This window comes from Myotis davidii, unplaced genomic scaffold (genome assembly GCF_000327345.1).
Source record: "Myotis davidii unplaced genomic scaffold, ASM32734v1 scaffold428, whole genome shotgun sequence".
NCBI classification, from domain to species: Eukaryota; Metazoa; Chordata; class Mammalia; order Chiroptera; family Vespertilionidae; genus Myotis; species Myotis davidii.
The window spans coordinates 1,618,806-1,619,465 of record NW_006299834.1 but is presented as its reverse complement, the minus strand read 5'-3'; positions in this window follow the sequence as shown (position 1 = coordinate 1,619,465).

Here is a 660-nt window from a genome sequence, read left to right as displayed (position 1 = left end):
CCCTTCCTCTCTGAAATAAAAAATATACATTTTTAAAAATAATAATAAATAAATAGCATGTGCAAAAGACCTGTGGTAGGAGGAACCACCAAGACTAGGAGGGTGTGGGAGTAAGAAGGAGGCAAAAGGCAGAGAGCAGCGGGAGATGAGATGGAGTCACCCCATCTGCCCCCAGCACAGCACCCCTGGGCATGAGGTAGGTGGGCAGTAGCATCACCTGCACCATACTCTCCCTCTCCACCACTGTCTTCCCTGCTCCATCCATTCCCTTGGCTGGTACTGTGGGGCCACCTGGAGCCACAAAGAAGCAGCAGGAGGCAGATCCAGGGGTCCCAATCCAGGGCCTTCCTGCACCCCCCACACACACACACACACAAACACACGCTACCGCATTTGGCCCCCTTTCTCCTCATTGAGGCGGAAGTGGAGGGAGAGAAGCAGCTGGGCTCTGGGCTGGACCAGACCGGGTTTGCCTCCCTCGGCTGTCAGCGGAGGGTGTGGGGACCCCACGCTGGCGCCTGTCCGTCGGGTTCCCCCCTCGGAGCTGGCAGAGCGGGTGCTTGGGAACTTGTCTGCAAGGCTCAGTCAATCTCCTCGGGTTTCCCTAGAGGACTCAGTTCTGCAGCAGCGGAGGCCGGGTTCTGGGCTCCCGGAGCCATG